The sequence below is a fragment of the Acomys minous genome, assembly GCF_964271855.1.
Source record: "Acomys minous genome assembly, chromosome: 1".
NCBI classification, from domain to species: domain Eukaryota; kingdom Metazoa; phylum Chordata; class Mammalia; order Rodentia; family Muridae; genus Acomys; species Acomys minous.
Genome location: NC_140483.1, coordinates 176,016,758 through 176,029,423, shown reverse-complemented (window position 1 = coordinate 176,029,423; position 12,666 = coordinate 176,016,758). Strand labels below are relative to the sequence as shown.

Sequence of the window (12,666 nt, the reverse complement as noted above, 5' to 3'; positions counted from 1 at the left end):
TCTTGATTTTTTTTCTCTAGAACGTATGAAAATATCCAAATTCCCCCAAAGCCTTTGCTCCTCGTTAATCAGCCGTGGCCATAACTTCAGTGGCCTTGAGAGGTCCCAGGGGGAGAACCCAGAGGGAGCCATTAACATTATATCCCCTTCCATCATGGTCCTTCTATTTTCTCACAGGGAGGCGGGCTGAAGAGGCAGGCAAACATGGCTCCTTAACCATGACTTTGGCAGAAAAAGAAAGACCCGAGAAGAAACTTATGGCCTCAAATCTCAGCAAGTGTAAACAGTTCACAGCTAGTTCAGGGAAAGGGACATTCTAACAGCAACCCAACCCATTGTTGGCGCAACAACGATGCTTCCTGAGTCCGAGGCTGGCCTCTGTGGGGCAGAGGTGATCAGTCTGCCCAGGAGGACTGTCCTTGCCCAAAGCACACACACTATTTGGTGGCCTGGTAAAGATCCTTCCCCAAAGAGCCTCACTCTAGTTATCTTGGAAGAGCCATCTACTTGGAGAGCACAAAGGTCACTAGACAGACCGCCCACCAGAAGGGTAAACAGGCATGGAACAGCTACTCAGGATGATGCCCAAGAAAATTTTATCCCTATATCATACTCCCCTAGGTTTTAGCTTTTTTTTTTAAATCTTCTGGCATAGAAACATAGGGACAAATAGTATTCCCAAAAGATTTCAATGTCATTCTCCTTTAAGCAATACCTTTAAGCCTGCATGAACTCTTTTGAAATATAAAAGTGAACTCTATTATCAAAAAATCACTTAATTCTTTTATTGAGCATCCCATACAACTGCCTGCCTCCTGGAATTAAGAATCGTGATAAATACACAGCCCTGGATTTTTACAACACTGGTGTAGACACAAAGGATATACAAAAGTGTATGCATAGTAAGTCATCTTGTATATAAGAAGGCAACGGGTGACTTGACAAGACAGCAACGAGCAACGCTTCTTTTAAAATATAGTGCCCTATGTTGCTCCAGAAAAAGAAAGATAGCAAGAACTCAAACTGTGCCCCATGAGCTATGTGTGCAGCAAGGGTTATGCTCACGATGCCTATGATTGATTTCTGTGACTATCACACTTGGGCAGAGTCAGCAAGCTTTTCTGAAAAGAGATAAGCTAGAAAATAGTTCAGATGTTGCATGCTATGCAGGCTCTGTTGCAGTCACCCAAGACTTCCATTGTTGGAAGGCAGGAGTAACCAGATGAGTGGGGCTATGCTCCAGCAAAACTTTAGTTGCAGAAACCAGATAAAGATGTGCTTATGGAAGGGTCTGGATCTGGCCTGTGGGCTGTAGTTTCCAACCCCTGTTATAAGAACAGAATATTTGCTAGAAAGGACAGACATTCTGAGAATCATGGACCATTCAGAAACTTATTTTAGGTCTAGGTATCTATCTATCTATCTATCTATCTATCTATCTATCTATCTATCTATCTATCATTTATCTGTGCATATGAATAATGTATGTATGTATGTATGTATGTATGTATGTATGTATGTATGTATGTATGTGATAGCCAGCTTTGTGTTTTATTTTCCAAAGTCCTAGAATGACACACAAACTGTGTCCTCAGCTCTCTTTGGCTGTAGGACGAATGACTTTGCATTTAGTCTCTTGGCAGAATTTGAATAATATTATCTCCAAAGACACAGAAGCCCCATTTAAGCCAAGTGTAAAAGTGGACCTGCTACCATGGTCTATGGATACAACCACTGCAAGAGTCTCTGGTCAGAAGGGCCAGCTTCCAGGGCTCAGGGATGGATTGGATTATTAGTTCATGGATTCAGGGGTGGTTATGGAGCCTGTGTGAAGTCTTTGGGCTTCCTGGGAAAGTAGGGACACTTATATGTCTGTTAGAGAGTGAGGAGATTTTCTGTGAGGGTCCCCAGTGTTTGTAAAAGGCCATGACAGCAGAGGTGTAAATAGGATTCTTTTTGGGTACGAGCAAAAGCTGAGCTACTTCTGAACCTGTGAGTACAAAGGTTGAGTTATCACTGGGTCCATAAACAGACAACGCTGCTTCTAGGCCTATAGCTGGACATATTTCTAGCAGGGACATGGGCAAGTGGCTCTGTTCTCAGAGGGCACAGGTCTGCCTTCTCAATGAAACCAAGTGTTGTAAACCCTTGTGTAAATCTCAAACCCTGACAAAGGCACATGTTACCTGTCAATGGTTATTAAATCTGTGCTTCTGTGGGTGACCACCCATTCTGCCCTCCATGTTGATGTCACTTTATTTATATCTGGATTTTAAACTCTTGGCTTTGTTAATAATTATTTTTTATAATAAAAGTGACTTCCTAAAAGAAAAGAGACAGAATCCCAGGGGACCTACAGTAGTAAAAGTTGATTTTATTTTAAAAAGTAGAGTTTCTAAATGAAAAAGAGTATGTAAATATGCATATATATATGTATATATATATGTTTTTGGCTATATGGATAATAGAGTTAATTGTAACAAAACACCCCTGCTTCATAAAAAAGTGAAAATAAACATCTGTTTTACCCCAAATGAAATCCCACCAAATGCAAGAGATCCTCACTGGCAGATCCTCCTATCCTCAGGACCCAATCAGCTTCAGCCCAATGAAAAACAAGTTGATCTTGAAATGATATTGTCTCTTGGCACTCATTTTAATTTCTCTAGTGCACACACCGTATGATTAACACAGCCTCCTCCTGTTGAAGTTCATTTTAAAGAAAATGATCTGATTATACAAACGGCTCCGTGAGTGACTGCTCTTCTTCTGAAGTTTCCCTCCACCTCTCCACCTTCTAACTCTGCACTTACTATCCCGAGCCCTGTGGCCACAAGTGGGAGGAAGCAAGGTCACCGAGAGGGCAGCAAGCGAGGAAGTGTAGTGTTTTTCACTTCTAAGATAACACACACACACACACACACACACACACACACACACACACACACACACCACTTGGTAAATGAATGAAGTGGGCTTTTCTGTGGTCTTTTATTGCAAACTTAACTGTTCATTTCACTAACAGGGCTTCTGATTTAGACTAACTACCAGAGTCCCTTTACATGACACAGAAAGCAGTGACAATCACAGCCACTTGCTGAGATCCTAAATGGTTTAGTTTAATACCAACTGTTATGAAGTTAGGGCCATGCTCTGAAGTAGTAAAAACAACCATTTTATTAATAAACTGCTAAACAAAAATCATCTAGTCTTGCTTGATTAGCTGTTTAATCACTACAGACATCAGCCAGAGTGAGGCTGGAGTTTTATGGGTTTGGTCTGTAACTGACATAATTAACTTTCCCTTTTCCTCCACTGCTTTGCTTCTTCCCTCCCTCCCTCCCCTCTTCCCTCCTTCCCTCCAGTTCCTCTTCCCTCCTTCCCTTTTCCCCTTCTCCCTCCCAGTATCTTCCATCTCTCCCTTCCCTTCCCCACCTCTATCCTATACACAAGCCTGTTTGAAAAATCACTGTTATTAGGGCCAGAAACATAGCTTGGAGGCGACAGTGCCTGCTGAGCAAGCCTGGTCCAGCCTGAGAACGTGAGTTTGATTCCCAGAATCAATGGGGTAAAGAGGGGACAAACTCTCAAAGCTGACCTCTGATCTACACACACACACACACACACACACACACACACACACACACACACACACACACACCCCACACTCACATCTCTGAACCTACGCATGCGCACACACAGTAATAAAAATTTAAAAATGCATCCAGATTAGTCAATGTAAGAATAACTTTATAGGTATGCTTTTTTTTTTTTAAAAAGATGAAATGTTATGTGTAAGAGTGTTTGCTTGCATATGTTTGTGCACCATGCTTGTTCCTGGTACGTGTAAAGACACCAGCCCCCTGGAAGTGGTTATAGGTTGCTTTAAGCCACTGTGTGAGGGCTGGGAACTGAATCAGGGTCCTCTGCAAGACCATCCCTCCAGCCCTGCAGGAATACTGTTTCCATGCAGCTGAGTCTCAAGCCCTAGTTTCAAAATTCATATTGGAACTCTCAGGAATCACATTACAATAATCCAATTTAGGTAGTTTTAAATTTTAATTTATTTTTCAGCTGTGAGTCTATAGGAGTTGTGGCTTCCTCATTTTTTCTGGTATTCTGGCATACATATTTACATATGGAATTTGTGGTATGGCATCACAGTGAGAAGAGAGGCAGGAATAAAGAGAAGTACTTGGGGGCGGGAAATAGAGATGCTTTAAAACAGACCACAAAGAAAAAGGAAAACCCTGTTAAATACATCTTTCATTGACTCTGAGTTATTTTACCTCCCTATCAGTTGCACAAAACTGATAATTCAAATTATTTCCCTTTAAAAAGGCAGATCAATTATCTTGTGGAATGCAGTGCTTCACTGTCCTATGTATATACTGATTTTACATCTATTTGTAAATTTGTTTTATTTCATTTTCCATGGTTTCAATTAGCCATGATCAACCATGGTCTAAAAATATTAGGTGGAAAGCTAGAGAAATAAGTCAGTTTAAAATTACTTTTAAAAAGTATACTATAGCTACTTTATTTTGTTATTGTTATTGTTAATCTTACCATGCATAACTTATAAATTAAACTTTATCATAGGTACACACAAATAGCAAAATACAGCATCTAAGGAATTCAATACTATTTGTGGTTGGCTATGGTCATGCACAGGGGCTTGGGGTGTATCCCTGTGGATAAGGGGAAATACCCCTAATGTAATTTTTGACAAATATTCATTTTATATTTGCACCACAATTATGAGATTTATTTTTTAAAAACTTTATCAACCTTTTAAAAGAACACTTCTAAAATTTCATGTGAATAAGTGTTTTTTTCAATGTATGTATGCACACTGCGTGTATTTCTGGTATCTGTGGAGGCCAGAGGAGGGTGTCAGATTCCATGGCTGTGAGCTGCCACATAGTGCTTAGGCAGTTACCAAATTTGGGTCTGTTTTAAGATCAGTAAGTATTTTTTTTTAACCTTCTGAGCCATCTCTCCAGTCCAAAATCATTATTATCTCCTAATAGTAACTAACTGTAGTTGTATCTATAAAACATTATGTTGGAAAAATAAAACATTAGAAAGTCTGCCCCGAATTAAGCAGGAATGCCTTGTCACTGGGGCAAATGTCACAGACTTGATTGTTAATGATGTGCTCTTCTGGGCAGCCTCATCTGATGGCTAACCTAAGCTTCCTTTTTCTTGTTCTATTTATGTTTGAAAAGTTGGTTCTTTGGCTTCTGGATAATCCTTGAAATAGTAACAAAGTAAAAGCTTTTGGACCAGATACAGTTACTTAAATGTAAGCAGGGTATTCATGCACTTGAAGGAGAATGTCAGTGCAGGAGAAAAAGACTGCAGCTGGATGAAAAAGGAAACTACTGAGGAACAGCCTTCTCTCTGTTTCTGGTCTTCTCCAATTCCCACCTCTACATGACATCGGGAAGACTTATATGAAGCTCCTTCAGTCTCTACATGAAATGGAAAAGACCAGGCGGTGGTGGTGCACACTTTTAATTCCAGCACTTGGGAGGCAGAGGGAGGCGGATCTCTGTGAGTTCAAGGCCAGTCTGGTCTACAAAGCAAGTCCAGGACAGCCAAGATAATATAGAGAAGCTCTGTCTAGGGAGAGAGAGAGAGACAGACACACACACACACACACACACACACACACACACACACACACACACACAGAGAGAGAGAGAGAGAGAGAGAGAGAGAGAGAGAGAGAGAGAGAGAGAGAACTCTTCAATTGAATCATCTTAGCTACCTGTGTCTAATGCTGTTCACCCACATAAATCTGAAGGAAGGACCCAGTTCCCAAGCATGCAGTGCAACATGGGAGAGGCATCCTTTAGAGGCCAGTGATGGAATTCATTTGGGGATCTCTGAGAGATAGTTGGTCTCTGTAAGAATCTCTCAATGGCTTTCTTAGAGAAAATGCTAGTGCTTGAAGTAAAAGACAGTTGAGCGAATGAAAGAGACACTGCCTCTCAAAGGGACTTTGCACCAGGAGAAATCTCACAGGAGGAGCCACTGACCTGTGAGCTCAGATACTTCCTACACCCCACCCCCTGCCCAGGCTGCTTTTGTCAGGGCATTGTCACAGTGACAGGTAAAGAAAGGAAGACAGCTTCCTTCTGAAAGCACTTTTTTGAGTTAAATGACACCAAACTTGGCACCCTCTCAGTCACCTTTGCTAAGTCCTTCTGTCCCCAAGCCCTAAGGATTGCTATGCCTCAGAGCTCAGGCTTTCAGCTTCCAATGTATTCATGAATAATTCCTAATTGCCAGGAAATGTCTAAGAATTTAATCCTAGAATGTTTTCTTTGTAAAGATCAAATATTAATTAATCAATATTAATATAATTAATTAAAATAACATTAATCTTATTTTAAGAGACAAACATAGGATTGATGAGATGGCTCAGCAAGTAAAGGTGCTTGCTGCCAAGACTAATGGCTTGAATGTGTGTGTGTGTGTGTGTGTGTGTGTGTGTGTGTGTGTGTGTGTGTGATATGCAGAAGATTGGAGGTTAAATACATTGCTTGAGGGGAGATCAAGAATTCCATTTTGGGGATCCAGAAAGATGGATTGTTGAGTAAGAGCACTCACTCCTCAAGCATGGGGACCTGAGTTTGAATCCCCAGCATACAAGTGAAAACATGGGCAGTGTGCATTTGACTTCATGGATGTGCTTGTGGGTGCATGCTCATGTAGAGGTAAGAGCAGGGTATTGGCTGTCTTTGTCTACTGTTCTCCACCTTGTTGCCTTGAGGCAAGGTCTCTCATTGAGCTCAAAAATTCATGAGTTAATCCTAATTCCTCAATTTCCCTCAATCCTCAATTCCAACTGACAGGCAAGTTCTATCCATTATTCCTTGAAAAACTTCCTTAACTTTTTTTCCATTTTCCCTTTCAGCACCAACCATTAAATAATCTTGGCTAACAGTTACACTTTTTGCCATATCTATTTTAAATACATAACTCACTAAGGCACTGGGAGATGGGGACTGTTGGATATGCTGTGAAATGGGTAAAAGAGACAAACAGTATCTTTTCAATGAAGAGCTGGCAGTACCCAGCAGCTTGTCTAGAGTGGTCTAGCTCTGTGAGAGATCAAGCCTTGCAATGTCTTTGACTAGATGCTTTGTAACTCCATAGAGATAGAAATTTCCTTGTAACAGGCTGTTGCTGACACAGATTTTTCTTGTCCACAACTTTGCAAAATTTTCCTTTTGGTGTAAATGATTTTTGTCTTCTGGAAAATATGAACCTTTTTAGTCCCAACTCCCTATTTGAATTAGTTTCAGCATCTTAATGAGCTCCCTGAATAGCTCAAAAATTTAAAAAATGTTTGATATATTCACTTTGTGTTTGCATGTGATTCATGATATTTTTAAAAAATTATATTTGTACAGTGCTATCGTCATCCCAATACCTAGATTGAGGCAGAGAGGTGGCCAGGGTCAATATGCTGAATAAACAGCAGAGTCAAGATTCAGGCCCTGGCTTGCTGATCTTCCACACACACCAGTGGACTACCTGTGGCACAACATGGAAATCTTGATGACAGCAGATAAGGCTGTGTCTTTTCTTGACCGTGATGGCCACCTCTCTGTCTTCTGGCTCTGCTTCCTTCATGAGCCATCCTTTGACTAATTTGACATGGTACTCAAAGATGGAATCTGCCTATGGGTACATTATGCCCCCCTCTACCCCTTCTCCCCCATCTCCGCTAGCCACACATGTGTGCTGACTGCTTTCGCTTCTACAAACACATGCAGTTCTTCCCTGATTCAAGGGTTGGACATCTGCAGGTGCATTCTGGGTGGCCCTCTCCTGTGTCTCTGCTTAGAATAATTTTACCAGTTATCTGCAGGCCTCAGCTTACATATCCTTTTCAAAGAGGCCTTCTCAAACCTTGGTGGGCTGCCTAAGGGTAGCCTTCTTTTCTGTGTGTGTGTGTGTGTGTGTGTGTGTGTGTGTGTGTGTGTGTGTGTGTGTGAAGGATGTTGTCAACCTCAGGTATAATTCTTCACATGCCATCCACCTAGGTTTTAAAATTTTTAAAATGGGGTTTCTATGTAGTCCTTACCATCCTGGACTGACATCAAACTCATAGAGATCCTCCTGTCTCTGCCCCTCAGAGTGTAGGGATTAATGGCATGTGCAACCATGCTCTGCCTCACCTTGATCTTTTTAGACAGGGTCATTTATGGCCTGAGCTCACCAATGAGGCTGGACTGGCTGGGCCAGTAAGCCCCAGGACCTCTATCCCTGTCTCTCCAGGGTTTGGATTACAGCTGTGTGCCACTGTGCCTAACTTTTTAGTGCAGGCTCTGGGCAACAAATGATGCTTTCACGACAAGCCCTTTCTTGACTGAGCTATCACCTCTCTCTCTCTGTTTTTCTTCCTTTCTCTTCCCCCATCTCCCTCTTTCCTTCCCTTCTTCTCTTCCCCCCTCCCCTCCTTTTTTCTTTGTCTGTGACAGGATCTTACATTGTAACCCAGGGGAACTTAGAACACACTGTGTAGTCACAGTCAAGACTGGCTTCAAACTTGTGGCATCCTTCACAGCCCCATGTTTCAGGTTCTGATGGTAGTTACCTATCTTTCATAACTACTGGGTTTGACTTATATGGGTGGGTTGCTGGGTCGCCAAGGATCTTGAGGCAAATTTAAACTCTCTACCAACCACCCTTCCCTAAAACCTCACTGAAAATGCTGCTTCATAGAAAAAAACGATTGTGAGACAGATGCTGACCTTATAATATATGCAGGACTTTTTGGTTAAACATTGCCTTATCTTACGCCATCTATATTCTCAATAGAGAAGGCCTTGGAATATTCTGGAATTTGTCTGAGGTTACAGGGACTCTCGGAGAGCCTTTATCTTTTGTTAAAATGTACTTTAAAAAAGCCAGCACACACAAAGCTTTTGTGGGGTAAGTGAGATGCTATTAGCTGCACATAGTAGATAGGAATAGAGCCAAATTACTGTCCTCGCAGATGACAGAGGAAGACGGGACACTGCTTCAGAGCACCTTTATGTACTTTTCTGATGTGTGTGAATGGAGCATGATTTGCAGGCTTGCTTTCCCTGTAGGGTCCTCTGCCTATTTAAAAGACCCTATCCCAAAAGGACTGAAGATGCCATGTGGCCGACAGCTATCAGTGCATCTGTGGTTCTCAGCTTAACACCACAGTGAACTTTTAAATCTATACCACTCGGCCTCAACTTTGATAACAATCTAGAGCACTGTAAACTCTGACTACTCTGTGTGAACCGTTTCTTCTTCGAATGGAGGGAGATGGGTTTATCTTGCATTTCTGTAAAGCTTTCTTTCCTTTAGTTCAACAAGTTTGGCAGAACTTTCCAAAGAAAAGTTCAGTTCATTAAAAAATGACCTTAATGGACTTAACATATATTGGTGGTGACAGGGTCCATACTTTATTTTGGCACACAAGGACCCTATTAATTTGTCTTTGTCACTCTCTAGGGTTCAGCTGAGCGAGAGCTCAGAGCTAACTTTCTGAAGTTAGCGGTGCAGAGTGAGCAACAGCGGTGATGGTGGGCGTGGCTGATGGCTGTGGGACTTCTTGGATTGCAATGAAGGCCTTTACTGACCACATGAAAATGGGTCTGTCTATGCTTTTGACTTTATTGCTGATTTTGCTGTCTCTGTGCATACTGGGAGCAATAAGTGGGGGTGTGCATTAACTCAGAGTGGGAGGAGGCTGCTTTCCCACGGAAGCAGCATCTGAACCCCTTTTTACTCGTTTTTACACTTCCCCATACATTTCTTTTTAATTGAAACAAAAGGAACCATCCTCTGTGTCTAAACTTGGGACAGAGTACGGTGCAGCACATGGGTCTTCAGAGAGCTTCTGAGGTACAGAGGAGGAAAAACAGGACAATGGTGTGATGTCGAGAACCACAAGCAGAGTTTCAGGCTAAATCTTGTGGCTCTTAAAAGGCTTTAGAAGAAGATATATTACAATTGTAATAGATTTGAACTCTCTTCAAGATTCTCTCGGAAAACCAGTGGTTTGAGGAAAGGTTTGGTTATGGCGACAGGTAATATATTCACATGAGCTACCCTAGCTGCTTTACATATGTTAATCCTCATAATCCCAATGCTGTAGAGACCACAGTGTTCAGCTTACAAATGAGGGAATGGAAGTTTACGGGGTGCAGTGTTTTGCTCAGGCCCATGGCTGAGACTCCAGTTGCAGCCCACACTTAACCACTGCGTACTGCTGCTGTGTGGAAAGATGGTTAGATAGCTGTCACCCGTTGGTCCTAATAGGGCTATATCCAATGTTAGGATGCATAAATACACAGCCTGACTCCACACCAATTCATTGGGGCCAGCTGGATGCATTTGAGAAAGAGAAGTGAGTTTAAGAAACCGTGGTCTTTTAAATCTGGTTTCAACACACAGGCTTGCAACACTGAGGAACAAACTGATAGAAATGTGCCACATGCCATGGAAGACCCAGTCATTTTTGCCTACATAATAATTTGACATCAATGACAGATTCAAATGAACTCTATCATAAGCTGCCAGCCATTGGTTCACATCAACATGCCCCTCCAAACTTTACAGTGTAATTTCATCTATTTATTTCTTATTATTTGTGTACTATGACGTATTACTTAACTATTCTGATACTTGAGATCAGAATATAATTGTATCATAGATAGTACAAAACTGGGGTTCTTATATCAATCATATTGCACATACCAAAATATCAAATAAAATTTTTTTGATTTATTTATTTTATTATTTTATATGTGAGAGTTATGCTTGCCAGTATGTATGTGTACCACATGTGTCCCTGGTAGCCACAAAGTCCAGAAAAGATCATTAGATTCTCTGGGACTAGAGTTAAAGACAGTTGTGAGCTGGCATATGGGTTCTAGGAATCAAATCTAAGTCTTTTGGAAAACCAACAAGTGTTCTTAATCACTGAGCTCCAGTGAGATTTCTTCAATTATGTAGAGCACATCTACTTAATCTGTGCATATACAGCCAATATTCAAGTTTGACTCACAGTTCTATTGCTTCTGTGACAAGAATACCCAGAGGTTTTTTCTTCTTCTAAAACATTTATTGTTATTTCTTATGTGTATTGGTGTTTTGTCTGTATGTACATCTGTGCACCATATGTGTGCCTGGTGCCCGAAGAAGCCAAAAGAGGGCATCGGATTCTCTGAGTTGGAGTTACAGACAGTTGTGAGCCTCTATGTGTGAGCTTGGAATTAAGCCCAGGTCCTCTGGGAGAACAGCTAGGGCTCTTAACCACTGAGCCATCTCTCCAGCTCCAACCCTGAGGTTTCTTGAGAGTTAAAAACACTGTTAGTAACTTCGGGAATAATCTGCATCAACCAGGATGTCACTATACTGAGCAGGTAGCTCAGGGGTCAGTTTAGCTCCTGCCATTGGAGGCATGCGCAGTGAGCCGGTGCCGTGCTCTTCTGAAGTTGTCTACATGACATGGATTATTCCCCAGAGAATGGGCATCGAAAGCCTGCTGTATCAGGGAATATACAGGGCAGGGCTAATTTTGGTAGGTATGGATGAGGCTGGGAAGTGGGGCAAGCTACGAGAAGATAACGACCGTCCGCTCAATGCGAGGCATTACCTCGCCACATCCTGATTCCTAAAACAGAGAGCTCTCACGCTTCACACCCCGTGCTCTGTCACTCCACCTGCTGCGGCTCCAGGATGCTACACTTCACCACTCAATATATTGATATTACATGAAATTATTCTTGATTCTTAAATGTGTCTATTTCTATGCATAGAGAAGATATTCCTTGGCATAGGAGACAGCACAATCATTGAAGATTAAGGCTCACAACCAAAAATACAAGAAGAGAATTTTTTTGTTATTACTTTCCATGGCCTGCGACTCATGAAGAGAAGCCAACTCAGGCACCTTGTGCTGTGACTATAAATACCATTGCTGTCTAAATACCTTACTAATGTTTGAGTCACTATATATACTTTGGGAAAATATGAGGATTCATGCCAAACAGCTGAGATTTCTACTCATTTATTTTTAAAAGTACATCTTATTACTAAGTTAAGAAATTCACATTACCCAACAATTTGATAGGGTATAAAGTTAACTAAATATATTGAAATGTAGCCCTACATGTATTGAAAATGCCATTTCCCACAAGATAAACAAGTCACGTAAGGACTATGGGATCATCATGGGGACTCTCCCTAGTCCTTCAGTTTATAACTAAATCCTTGTGGGTTCTAGTCACGTTGTTATCCCATCCCTTGTATCCTCCCATTCCTTCTTCCCTCCCATTTTCCCCTTACTCCCTTCCCCTATGACTGAGACTGAGGGGGACTTCCTCCCCCTGTATATGCTCATAGGGTATCAAGTCTCTTCTTGGTAGCCTGCTATCCTTCCTCTGAGTGACACCAGGCCTCCCCATCCAGGGGATGTGGCCAAATATAGGGCACCAGAGTTTGTGTGAAAGTCAGACCCCATTCTCCACTCAACTGTGAAGAATGTCCTGTCCATTGGGCAAATCCTATACTCTTTCTACCCTTTCTTTGTGTTCCCTGAGTCTTGAAGGGATGCACCATTTAGAGCAAAGATCTCTTTTCACTCTTCAGCCGACAGCCTCT

The 12,666-nt window shown here is 41.7% G+C and overlaps 1 protein-coding gene across 6 annotated transcripts in view; it reads right to left on the bottom strand.

Annotated features, from left to right (window-relative positions):
- ADAMTSL1 (ADAMTS like 1) overlaps nt 1–12,666 on the bottom strand; it is an 888,380-nt gene that overhangs the window by 162,278 nt on the left and 713,436 nt on the right. The gene's annotated exons all lie outside the window — the stretch shown is intronic.